This window comes from Pristiophorus japonicus, chromosome 4 (assembly GCF_044704955.1).
Source record: "Pristiophorus japonicus isolate sPriJap1 chromosome 4, sPriJap1.hap1, whole genome shotgun sequence".
Taxonomy (NCBI): domain Eukaryota; kingdom Metazoa; phylum Chordata; class Chondrichthyes; family Pristiophoridae; genus Pristiophorus; species Pristiophorus japonicus.
The window spans coordinates 276,730,840-276,744,157 of record NC_091980.1 but is presented as its reverse complement, the minus strand read 5'-3'; the positions used below and the strand labels follow the sequence as shown (position 1 = coordinate 276,744,157).

Below are 13,318 nucleotides of genomic sequence, written 5' to 3'. Positions count from 1 at the left end.
CCCTGTAAGGAAGTGACGTATCGGACAATTGACAATCGTGAGCCAGATTGGTTTAACGCTGCCACCAATCAGAGCCGCGAGGGGGCGTGGCTTTGGCTCCGCAGTCTCGCGAGCACGTGCTGACAGGTCCGGGTTCTGCTGCTGTTTCTGCTGACTGCTGCTTACTGCCCAGCTCACACTAGGCATTATGTGGCTCACACTGACACCAATTTAAGAGACAATCTTAGTTTGTTTTGCAGGGGAGTGAGAGAAGACTGAGATGCGCCATAAATCCATTTAAACACTTAAACTGCTTTTATTTTTAAATTGCAACTGAGTGAATGACACTCCAAATGAGGGAGTCTTGAAATGTCGAGTGATCTATGAATTCAAAATTGGGTTCATTGGATACTTTTTATTTTCGAAACTTGGAAGACAGCTTTCATCCCAGCCACCACCTGTAACGGTTTATTCTGTTTCACATTACAGCACAATTCAATTTCATTAACTATAAATAGATTTGTTTGCAGCAAGTAAGAAATATGAAAACATGTATTTCATTTGTTTTTACCAGCTGTTGAAAGCCCCATTGTGCCAGTAGTAGATTTTGTTAAGGAAGTATTTTTGTAAACTGCATTCATGTAATGTGTGTGCTGTTTATTTGAAAATGTTTCCATTTAAACTATTTTAATAACCATGATTATTACCCATGTCACCATGCATAATCACTTGAAAAATTATTGGCACAGGGAATAGAGTTTTACATGTAGTAGAATCATAGAATGGTTACAGCACAGAAGAAGGTCATTCAGCCCGCTGAGCCCATGTCGGCTCTCTGCAACAGCACTTCAGCTAATCCTACACCCCTACCCTTTCCCCGAAGCCCTGCATTTTTTCCCCTTCAGGTACTTATCCATTTCCCTTTTGAAGGACACGATTGAATCTGCCTTTACCAATCTTTCAGGCAGTGCATTCCAGATCATAACCATTTGTTGCATAAAACAGTTTTTCCTCGTGTCACCTTTGGTTCTTCTGCCAATCACCTTAAATCTGTGTCCTCTGATTCCTGACCTTTCTGCCAATGGGAACAGTTTCTGTCTACTATCTCTAGCCCCCTCATGATTCTGAATACCTCTATCAAATCTCCTCTCAACGTTCTCTGCTCTAAGGAGAACAACTCCAGCTTCTCCAGTCTATCCACGTAACTGAAGTCCCTCATCCCTGGAACCATTCTTGTAAATCTTTTCTGCACATCCCTCATTACTCCAGTTGAGGCCGAATCAGTGTTTTATAAAGGTGCATCATAACGTCCTTGCTTTTGTACTCTATGCCTCTATTTATGAAGCCCAGGATCCCGTATGCTTTTTTACCACTTTCTCAACCTGCCCTGCTACCTTCAACAAAAGCAAAATGCTGCAGATGCTGGAATCTGAAATAAAAACAGAAAATGCTGGAAATCTCAGCAGGTCAGGCAGCATCTGTGAAGAGAAACAGAGTTAACGGTTTGGGTCTGTGACCCTTCGTCAGAACTGGCGAGAGTTCGAAATTAACAGATTCTTAAGGAGCACTGAAAGGGGGAGGGGAGGAAAGAACAAAAGGGAAGGTCTGTGATAGGGTGAAAGACAGGAGAGATTTGAGAGAGAAAAGGGATGATGGGCCGACTTGAGATGGTAATGGCAGAAGTTAGAAAAAGATGAGTCTAGATAGGGTGTGAATGACAGAATAATTACCAGCTGCCATGGGAAACAGAGAGAGAGAAAAAATATATAAGATCAGGTGGGGGAAGGTTAAAAAAAAGGAGGAAAGGGAGTAAAATATGGGCAGAGGTTAGTAGCTATAATTTGAGAAGTTTAAGGTTGAACTCATTGAGCATTTGCTTGATCCAAAATTAACATTGTTACTGGATAACAGTGATATGTCGATGATATTTATTGTATGAACTTTTATAAAGCACTTTATTTTATATCTATTAATAAAAGTTTTACATATTGAGCCAGATACATATGATCACACCACATTTTGCATGATTTTTTTTTACATAATTTGTTCACAAAGGAAAATATAAATAGCTAATTGAAAACATATGGCACAGTTGCCATGGTATCTGGGGTGTGGGTAGATAAGGGAAGTAGAGGAACATAAATGGAGTATGGTACAGAATAGGAACCAGGTCAGAAAGAAATGAAAATGTAGAGGAAATCAAATAATAGCAACAACAACTTGCATGCATATGTATTAAGACACGCGATAAAGAGATAGGGGGCTAGAACCTCCACTTTTGTGCTTATTGCCCAAAAATGGGCGATATTTCCGACATGGGTGGTAAAAAAGGGTTTTCAGATCGTCGGCTTCTCACCCATTCTCAAAGCACCTAGTCTCCATTTTTGAAAATAGGCGTTACCGCGAGCGATCTGAATGGACCTTCTGCCGGAAAGTGTCGCCGTCCTTAGCAACGGCATGGCACTGCTCGTTTACCACGATTCAGGAGGTCAAGGGTCATCATGACATGCGCAGAAGAGGAGACAGAGAGAGAGGGAGCTCAAAGGCACTGAAAGCGAGTGTGGCTGTGGTGTGTGCTTGTTTGGCTGTTGTGGGAGGCACGAGGGAGATTCACCAGTAGCAAAAAACCTACTAAGCACCAAGAACATAGTTGGCACCGAGTTTTGTCCAACAAATAAGATGGAAGGGATGGAGCTGGTAGCCAGGAACACTGGTGGCAGGGGGCTCCCAGTGGTCCCAGAGCGCAGTACTGCACCCCAAGGTGCTGCAACCCCATTGCCAATCACACATGAGAGCCAGCAGCAAAATTTTGCTTCTGGCTCGGAGCACGTTCCCACCTCGGGACCGTCCTCTCCCGTATCCGTCCAAGCAGCGTTTTGGCCGTCACCGCCCCCTCCCACCCCCCTCCCCACAATGAAGCATTGCCTGAGGAGCTCCTCGGCCAGGCGGCTTGGAGTCAGGAGGGGAAGGGGAAGGGGTAGAGGTGGGAAGGAGAAGCAGGGGTGGGGGTGGGGGGGGCGCTGCGGGGGGTGAGGGTTGGTTTGTACAGAAATACTGATGATTTCAGACTAATGTTCAGTTTAAATGTTTTTTATTTAATAAAACCTTGAGGCATTGGCTCAGATGGCTGCACTGTTGCACCCTGGTGATTCCTTAACATCAAAGGGTATAATTACACTTAACTTGAATCGACTTAAACTTTAACTGTACCAAGGTGATACCCACCATTGATGTATCACCTGCACACCCAGCAGTGAGTCAGCCTTGTAAATAACACCAATATTCTTTCAGGCAAAGTGATCATTGATGAGCTCCTTACGTAAGGCTCTTGCAGCTATCATGCCACCATGGGCCCTTTCATGCAGTCTACAGGAGGACAGGGGCATGGCTTCAGAGTCAGCCTGATTGTCTGGGCCGATGTCAGCATCTGCCGCCTCGACCTCCTCTTCCTCTCTCTGGTGAGGTGGACTGTCAGACTAATCAGGCAATTCTTGTCCCCTCCCGATAGCCAAGCTGTGCAGCATGTAGCACACCACCACGAATTGAGCTACCTGCTCAGGGTGGTATTGGAGCTCGCCTCCTGAGTGGTCCAGGCATCTAAAGTGTTGCTTCAGCACTCCAATGGTTTTCTCCACGATATTGCGAGTTGCTCTGTGGCTCTCATTGTATCTCCTCTCAGCTTCAGTGTGGGTGTCATGCAGGGGGATCATCAGCCAGGCGGCGAGGCCATATCCTTTGTCACCAAGCATCCAGCATTGATCTAGTGGCTGATTGTTAAACAAGTCAGATACAGTGCCCTCACGCAGGATGTGAGCATCATAGATGCTGCCCGGAAATTGAGCATTCACTGCCAGTATAATTTGCTGGTGGTCGAAAACCAGTTGGACATTCAGGGAGTGGAATCCCTTGCGGTTCCTGAAAACCTCTGCATCCTGAAAAGGTGCCTGCATCGCGATGTGCGTACAGTCTATTGCTCACTGCACCTTGAGGAAGTTTGCAATTCTGGAGAATCCTAGAGCCCTCTCACTCTGTGCCTCCCTGGTCATAGGGAAGCTGATCAAGCCCCTCCTGTGTGCGTACAGGGCTTCAGTGACCTGTCTAATGCAGCAATGTGTGGCATGCTGAGACAGTCCGCAAATGTCTCCAGCTGTGGCCTGAAAAGAACCCAAGGCGTAGAACAACAGTGCCGTGGTGACTTTGACCTCGACAGGCAGTGCAGTACTGATGGTGCTGGCAGGCTTCAGATCTGCCCTTATCAGCTGGCATACCCTAGTGATAACCTCTTTGTGGAAGTGCAGTCTCCGAAGGAAGGTGGTGTCGGGCAAGTCAAGGTAAGAATGCTTCTCCTTGTACTTGTAATGTTTGGTCCTCCTCATCAGTCTGTCACGTCTTACATTGGGCACATAATGCAGTGGAGCGTACCTTTGGCAATCTCGAGTCTGCTGCATGTAATTGGTCACCAAGAGAGGGTGAGAAAGGAAAGGCCCCATTGCAGTAGCTCTCTGTTTTCCACCGATTGGTCACAAACAAGGAATGTCCCGACGAAGACACATATTCAATTCCAATTGGTCACAGTATGGTCAAGATGCTTGTTCAGATGTTCACATCAACTCCAACGACCTGCAGAGTACATCCGAACTCCCCCCGAGATTGAAGCACAGCAGCCTTTTAAAGGATGCAACGTGTGATCTCGAACATGATGTCCATAGCGCTGTGATTAGTTCCGGTTAGTTCCACTTTTTCTGGGTGGTTTTCTGGGTGAGTGATATGTGTGTGAGGTGGTGAAATTAAAGCTGGGCGATCTCATGGCTGCTAGTTTCAGTAAGTATGCTCTTTACGACAAAATAAAGTGGGCGGACGGTATTATTCAATCTCGGCGTTAAATCCATGCGGAAATTAACGCTGGGTGATATTATGGGCGTTGATTTCGCCCATTCTGCTGATTCCGCCCAAAAACAGTGGGCGGGAGATAATATTTTTTCCGGGCATTCAGCACATGGGGAAAGTAACGCTCGGCGATAAGTTTCTTACAAATGCCCGTCAGTTTCCATTTTGTGCCAAAATAGGCGAATATGGGCATTATACGTCATTTCAGCAGTAAAATGGGTGTTAAGTGGGCGTTAAGCATGCAAAAAAAGTGAAGGTTCTAGCCCAAGGAAATGTATAAGTGAAAATAACAATAGATAGAAAAATGAAGGGTAAAGGATAAAGAACAGACACTGGCAGAGGCAGAGACTATGCTGAAAAACAATCCCCTCAGTTTCTCTCTGAGATGAATCTGACTAGTCCCTTCAATCTCTCCTTGAAGCCATTGCTATTGCACAGAAAATAGAGGAAGGCATTGATTGCATGGATCCAACTGGTAGAAATTGTTTTTGAGACAGCGGCAGAAGGGACTAAACAATGGCAGAGCAGAATTGTGTCAAGGTTGCGAAAGTTCCAGTGAGTGGGGAAAGGGAAAATATAGTTCTGTTGCTTAGTGGGTAAGCAGTTTCACTGATTGCAGTGTTCAGTTCCATTCGCAACTCCTCAGATAATAAAGCAGTCCATGCTCGCATACAACTAGACCTGGATGACATTCAGGCTTGCGCTAATAAGTGGCAAGCAACATTCGCGCCGCACAACTGTCTGGCATGACTATCTCCAACAAGTGAGAGTCTAACCACCGCTCCATGACATTCAACAGCATTACTGTTGCTGAATCTCCCACCATCAACATCCTGGATGTAACCATTGACCAGAAATTAATGGTACCAGCCACATTAATACTGTGGCAACAAGAGTAGGTCAGAATCTAGGTATTCTGTGGTGAGTGTCTCACCTCCTTACTCCCCAAAGCCTTCCCACCATCTACAAGGCAAAAGTCAGAAGTACGATGGAGGTCTCTCCATTTGCTTGGATGAGTGCAGCTCCAACAACACTCAAGAAGCTCGACACCATCCAGGACAAAGCAGTCCACTTGATTTGCACCTCATCCACCATCTTAAACATTCACTCCCTGCACCACATACAACAAAAAGACAACAACACAGGCTCCAATGAATAGAAATCGACTCTGAGGCTGTACCAGAATGCTTGTCTCCATCCCAGCCCTCCGCATTAGGTGGAAGCTTCTCAGTGGGTGAATGGTTATTTTGTGTTGCATTGCAAAGATAACCATACTCACCAATGCAGAGCCAGCAGCGCATCAACCAAATGTGGTCTGGCACCAAAGAGATTGCTAATGATATGCAAGCGTTGTGAGTGAGGAAAAGAAAAGCTTTGGAATAAATGACTGCTGTGGGGCTCTCTGCACTTGCATGGGAAATGTAAGCCTCCAGCCAGGCCTGCACTTGGATTGTTTTGCTTCCTTTTATGAAGAAGTGTAATGTGTGGAGACTACTTATTGACTTAGTGCTACTCCTGAAATATATAATAGTCTTTTGAAAAGTGATAGCAAACTGGTGTTACCACACTGCTCCAGGAATCACTATCATCATATGAACATTTCTACATGGCAAACTCTTCAAATATTGTACACAATAGCACAATAGAGATAATTAAAATGTTTTTTAGTTGAAATCGTGCTGTATAATGTCAGTAATGTGTTGGATTAACCCTTTCATTAAAGTAACTGTCAAAAGAATTTCATATGAATGCATTAGTAAATTTGTTACTAGTTTTGCATAGTGAGACTTCATATCATATATTTTTTATAAAATATAATACTTAATTCCAAAAATATTTGGAGTTAATAAGTCAAAAGATAGGAAGAGGTTGTAAAGTGTATTGGAGAGCCAGGAACTCCATTCACTAACAAAGTTATCTTATCTGGGAAGGCTCTGGCCCCAAACTTGGTGGGAGTTAAGACCCACCCGTTTCTCAGCAGTCCCCAGGCGGAACGTGAGTTTTTGCCGCCCGCTGCCGCTGGGGCCAGTCAGGCGGGAGTTTAGTCGCAGTTCTGTCGGCGGCTGCGGGAGCGGCAGGCAGCAGGAGTCGGCGGGTGGGAGCGGGCGCGAGCGGGCGGCAGCAGCAGTGGGCAGTAGGTGCAGGCTTCTCGACTCGACAAACATCGGTGGCCGTGCATCGCGCATGGCTGAGATTTAGACTTTGCTTTGTAGTTTCTTGTGGGCGATGACATCACTTTTCCCACGATTGGGGCTGATGGCACAGCTGCGCATGCTCATAAAAGCTCGCTACTCACTTGCACCTGCCAGTTGCAAAGGGGTCAGATTTGGAGAGAGAAAAACGAGATCATCATCAATCATCCATCTAAGAAAGCTATCATGAGTCCAAAAAAAGCTTACAGGAAGTCTAATGGTGGGAGGCCCTGGTTTACTGAGGTGGAGCTGGAGGAACTTATATGTGAGGTGGAGCATCGTTATAAAGACCTCACCCGAGATGGTCATGGCAAGTCTGCACCACCCCAAATAGACGCATTTGGTGGGAGATTGGAGAGGCCGTGTCCTCAGTGGGCAACATTGTGCAGCATGGAGACCAGTGCAGGAAACGATGGAACGATATGGTTGCGTCAGCAAGAGTAAATAAGCATGCATTGTTGCACTTCTGTACTACTCCAAAAGGTTCTGTGTCCGTTTGATCTGTGTATGTGTGTGTGTGTGTGTGTGTGTGTGTGGTGTGTGTGTTGCATGAGCAAAATGGGTAAAGGCAGCAACTTTTATTTCTGCAGAAGAAAAGAGCATCCAACACATCAAAGCAGAGTGGCACGGAAGGGGGCCCACCAGATGTCATCGAGGTGACTAGCCTAGAGGAGCGTGCTTTGGCTATGGTGGGTGACCACCCCCGTGCCACCACACAGGGTAGTTGTAAGATTTGTAAATCTCTGGCATTAAATTTGACAGTGAGCCAATTCTTCTAAAACAATTGGAACAGTTTATTAACATACATGCACATCCACCTTAGTTACAACAGATACAATGAGGTTGTAATAAAGAGTAATATACGTAACTTCCCTTTGGCTGGCTGGTTGAGGAGAGAGAGAAAAGTCTTTTGCTGAGTTCTTTATACCTCGCAAAAGCCATTGTCCCTCAAAAAGCCTCAGGAGTGGGTCTTGGTTTCAGGGCAGTTCCTTATTGGCCCTCCTCACACATGTGGCTGTCTGGCCTGGCTCAGCCATCTCTTGATTAGTTTAAATGCCTTTTCAATACACAAAACCCATGCGGCAGCTCTGTGGGCTTCCATTTTGTTTCTTACAAAACTCAGCCCATGCTGGCAACCTGTGGGCTTTCATTTCGTTTCAACACAAACAGGCCTTTCCGTGTAATCTACACTTTTAACATTTATACATGCACCAAGTCAATGTTAATCATTAATAAACACTTTTATTCTTACATGATGCAGATCCCATGCTAGAGCATGGTAAGCGTATCCACATCTCCGGTCTGTGTCACGCTCATGTCATGCAAGGTCATGTAACGTTATGTCAAATGCTTCTCACTGCACTGTGTGTCATCCATTAATGGTGTGCTCATGTAGCGATGGAAGTCCTTGAAGTAAGAATGTGAAATGTGACGTTACACATGTCAGCATGACCAACCTCCCCCCACCCCCCCCCCCCCCCCCGCCCCGCTATACACTTAAATGTTGTCCTTTACTTCCAGATGTTGATTTGTACAGCACCGATCAATGCACCTGATCCACCTCTGACACACAAAGGCAGTGTCAAACACAAATGCCTTCCACCTCGACATTATCAGCAGCCCAACACATCAGTTCCTTCCTCTACCCCGCCTCACCCCATCCACAGATCACCCATATCCACCGCATCCACCTCCGCCACCCAGAGTCACAAACACCAAGAGGAAGAGGAGGGAGAAGTCCCAGTCTTCGTACCACTTGAGGTCGAGGAGTTTCAAGAGGAGGACTCCAGCCTCCTGACATGTGTGCCAGCTGTTCGGCTAACATCAGTTTCAGTGTTCGACTTTTTGGGCTTCGAATCAGACGACGCCAGAACAAGTGTTGGGAGGCACAGAAGACGTGCCTCCAAGCCACAACCACCCATGATGATGCAACAAGCCGATGAGGATGCAGGACGTGTGGCAGCAATCCAGGAAATGGTCCAGTTGTTGAGGACAAGTGTCGAGATAGGTCGAGATCTGCTGCAGGCCATGGCTGGAATAGCTGCCAGCATCGCCACCTTTGCAGAGGAGCATTCTGCCAATATGTCATCAGTGCAATGGATCAAACACCAATTCTGTAGAGACCATGTGCCAATTGATGCTTTTGGCCCATGTCATGCTGCCACACCAGCAAGGCCGACAGATCCCGGGGAGCCAGAGTTGCCAGCGGATTCCATCTCATCCCTTACATTCTCTCCAAGACAAACACGGCAGCAGCTCTCTGGCTGCCCTCCTGCACAATGTCATGGAGCAGAGGCGGTGAGGGGCAGAGGTGCGCATCACCGTGGTGAAAGCAGAGCCATAAAGAGAACGATGGGCCTCACATCGAGGGGCGAAAAGAGCGGTGTAGTAGTGGGTAGAGGGTTGGGTGTTGGTGCTGCTGATGTCGTTAACTGTTCATTAAGTTGTTGCTGTTGTTTCACATGGTTCGTTTGGATTATCACTTGACTGGTTTTGGAAATAATGTACAATTTTTGAATTCACTTGTTTGCATGTTCTGTCACTTTCCATGCTGCACTATTCAATACAGACACATTGTTCACCAACTCTTGGTCAGTGTTTATTTTTTATATCATCTGGGGTACGTGCTGAGAACCAGACAAATCTCCTTCAGGTGTATTGGTCTCTGAGCAATATCTTGGCGTCCACATATGATGCGACACTTTAATGGGCCCTGTCATCAGGCTACCTCGCAAAACGAGTAGACAACCAATGCAGGAAGGCTGCCATAGAATGAGAGATAGTTGCACAACTTGGACGGCACACATTAACTCTTGCACTTCAGTCCACATGTTCTTAGGTGCAACATCGTCGAGCCGCATCCCTGATACGACATGTTTTTCAGTGACATTGCGATCCTTTGGGCAGCACTTGGGCGGGCGGAGACCTTCATCAAATTCGGGCCCATAGTCTCAATAAATCTGTTCTGCCTGCAATGTTCTAAAAACCCTTATAGCACATCTCCATCAAGCCTTTACTGTATCTTGGAGCTCATTTCCACTTCCTATACCACACCTGCCATTCAACGGAGTACTTTTCATTTACATCTGTGAAGTATTTCTGTGCAGTTTAATTTCCATCTGTGAACTCATTCTAAGGGTGTGATAATGGAGCAGCATATGTATGTTACCTGGGATGTGCAGCTCTGGAGCACTCTGCGTGATTATATCTGCCGCCCAATTTATAGCCAGCTCAGAGCACCTTTTCTCCAGCGGTCATTCTGGCGGGTGGGAGCAGCATCTTAGTGGATCCTAGACCACCAAAAGCACATTTTTGGAGCCTCCAGCATCGGTGGGTGGTAGGAAGTTGTGCCAGAGGTACTTCCCCGAAGAAACTCCCACCATGCGGAACATGAGGAATCGCGGCAAAAAATGTTTATTGGTGCGGTACCTCGGCGGCTGTGGGCGATATTGGGTAGCTCGTTGACCCAGTTCGGGCCCGTTGTCTTTGATCTCATGCTTCTGATTGTGTACAGTGGCCTATAAAGAAGAGATCAGTGAATTATAGTTATAAACTAAACCTAATGTTGGGTTAAAATGTAACTAACTGATAAGATTTATATATGAAGTGCTTACAATTCACTGGAACATGATGATAGAAAGTAATATCTTAGTTACATAACATCCCTGTTCATTAAAATATAACTTTAGAAGAAAAGAATAAAAAAATACATTGTCCTGAAAAGCAAATAATGCCTCATAATGGCTAATGTCTCTCAGATTATATCAAAAGGCCTGAAACATATTTATATTTCCCAACCTTGATGAACATATCCATTCCTTAACATAAATGTTTTATTTCTCACTGTTCTGCAGGGCTACACTGGCAAACATGTCGGGGTAGATTTTAAGTATCGAACGTTTGACTGCCGAAACACTCCAGCCAGCTACTCGATAATGATGGCAGGAAGCCCAATCCATTTTGAGGGCTGGGCCTAATACGTGTGGAGGGCAGCGGGTGCCAAGCAGCAGCCCAATGCAGCTCGCTGGGTCCAGGCCGACGCAATATCGGGCCATCTAGAGGCTCACCTGGCCAGGAATAAGGTAACACAAGGGAGGTAGGGGGAGGGTTGTGATCGCAGAGGAGGGGCGGGCGGGGGAGCCCTGGGTGTCTGTGACCCACATCATTCTTGTGGAAGCCAGAGGAGCACTCATGCCGCTCTTGGACCCACAAAAGACTGACCTGGAGGGGCCTCCTCTGCTGATCCTCCAGGTATTACTGAGCAGAGCATCCACAACGGATGGTCTGCCCTGCAGGCAGTGAAAATGCCACTGGGGTCCTATGTACATCATAGGATCTTGTTTGATATAGATTAATGAAGCTCTTGATTGATTCAGATGGATGCCTTGGCCACCCAGTGAAAGGTCCTGAGAAATAAACACTGGAAGAGCAGGAAAAGGGTAGTAAATCTACCGCTTTCCATTTTAACTCCACTACCGTCCGGTTTCCATTGGCCAGAGGGAGTTAAAATCTAAACCATATTTTTCTGACAAACTGTTCAGAAATATGTTTGCAAATGTTTCCAAAAGACAAAAGCTGCAGCATAATAGTTCTATCTTTTGTGAACTATAACATAATAAAAAAAAGTTGCTTTAATTTTGCATACCTATTGAATGTACTTTACTATAAGAAACTTGCATATAATCAAAGGTTCGTGAATGGAGTGAATAGCTTTGGTCTGAATTGAACAAATTATCCTAGGTATGACCTATTTGAGTTTAGTTATTGTGAACAGAAGAATAATGCACTTGACATTGTGGTCACAGTGCTTTGGAGAACCAACTACCATCAGCTCAAACAAATGTTTCATAGTATTATCAAGAATTTTACCTATTATGCACATCATACCTACCATTTCAGCGACATCATGCCATATTCCACAGGTCACTCACGGACAACCTTTCAATTGCAAGTGGCTACTTTGCTTCATGGGACTGCATTGTTCAACCTGGCAAAGTGTTCTCACCTAGTTTTGATTTCATTAAGTTTTTTGAAAGGCAGCAGAAGCCTCTAGTAATTTTGTCATTTTTTCAAATTGTTCAAAGGGTTAATCATTGTAATTGCTGATATGTCAGGTGGCTTAACATGTTAAGTAATGGTAAGTTGAGTCCATTGTTTTAACTCAAGTGCATTCTTATTTTCTCTCCTTAATCGTCTTTGGAGAAGTCAATCCTGTTTTGTGAGCCTGCCAGAGAAAATGCAAATGAGAAATCTCCATTCGATGGGAATGGAGGTTATGGTACAGGTGTTCAGCTTGACTCACTAGATCTTGCATCATTTTGTATATAAACGTTGATCATTTTCTCCCAGGAAATACATAATGTGACTAATGAGCTGGGCACTTGCGTGACACATGTCTCACATTCCTTATTCCAAACTATTTGCTTGCAGGTTAAGGTCATACACACCAGACAGTAGCACATGCAGACTAGAGCAGGGGAATTATCTCATCTAAGACACTTGACTCCCAAAGAGGAGAATGCCCTGGAGATTCTGCATCTGAAGCCAGGGTTCTCCCTGGATCAGGAAGGTATATGCTTGCTTTTTTGGAAACAGGAGGTGGGTGGGGTGGCTTGACCCATCCACCTCCACGGAGGTGTGTGGGGGACCTGACCCATCCACCTCCATGGCACGAACCTGGTATTGCAGTACTTCCAGGAACGGTGCAGTGGCTCTAGGCCTTTTGGCTAAGAGCATTGGCGCAGAGTGATCCTTGGCGTGTGCAAGGTGACCTCTGGCGTTTGTGATTTGACAAAGAATTGGAACGATTGGCTACGAATTTCAAAAAAAAAAATCTGAAGCCAGTAGAGCCTTTTGGCTAAGATCAAGTGTAGTATCTGTTCTTATCAGTTTAATATCCCCTATGGGGACATGATATTGAATTGATTTTTGGACAGGGAGCTGGATCAGGGGCATGTCCCGTCCACTCCATGCACCGACCTGGTATTGCAATATTTCCAGGAACGGTGCAACTTCACCTCTCGGCCTTTTGGCCTAAGATCAAACACATTGGCGCAAAGTGATCTTTGGCGTTAGAGTTGATCTGGAACGAAATTGGATTAAAAAAAAAAAAAAATCTGAAGCCAGTAGAGGGAGTGGGGAAGGAAGCTTGAAGGTCTCTTCCATGACTAGTGTCATTCTTCATTTTTGAATCTTTATTCACTCACTCACTCGCTAAATCGCTCACTCGCTCACTCATTCAGTCCCTTACACAAAGGAAT

The 13,318-nt window shown here is 45.5% G+C and overlaps 1 pseudogene; it reads left to right on the top strand.

Moving 5' to 3' along the window:
• Nucleotides 1–12,895: 12,895 nt before the first annotated feature.
• On the top strand, nucleotides 12,896–13,074 carry LOC139263527 (U2 spliceosomal RNA; annotated as a pseudogene).
• Nucleotides 13,075–13,318: the final 244 nt, after the last annotated feature.